This window comes from Patella vulgata, chromosome 5, assembly GCF_932274485.2.
Source record: "Patella vulgata chromosome 5, xgPatVulg1.2, whole genome shotgun sequence".
NCBI lineage: Eukaryota > Metazoa > Mollusca > Gastropoda > Patellidae > Patella > Patella vulgata.
The window spans coordinates 24,427,444-24,427,687 of record NC_065883.2 but is presented as its reverse complement, the minus strand read 5'-3'; positions in this window follow the sequence as shown (position 1 = coordinate 24,427,687).

Here is a 244-nt window from a genome sequence, read left to right as displayed (position 1 = left end):
CCTTTGCCAAAGCGGTGACAAAGATTTTTACCGCCTGGACGTTTTATACCTATTCAAAAACGACGTTCGTTGTAAAATATTTTGTTTTTTGAAAACAGTCAAAAGTTTTGTGATTTCAAGCAAGATCGCACCTTTACTTTTAAATTCAATATTTAAAAGGCATAGGGAACAGTGGAAATAATGACTTGGAATAAGTTGAAATAATAACTTGCTATATGCATTCAAACGTTAGTTTCTGATATAA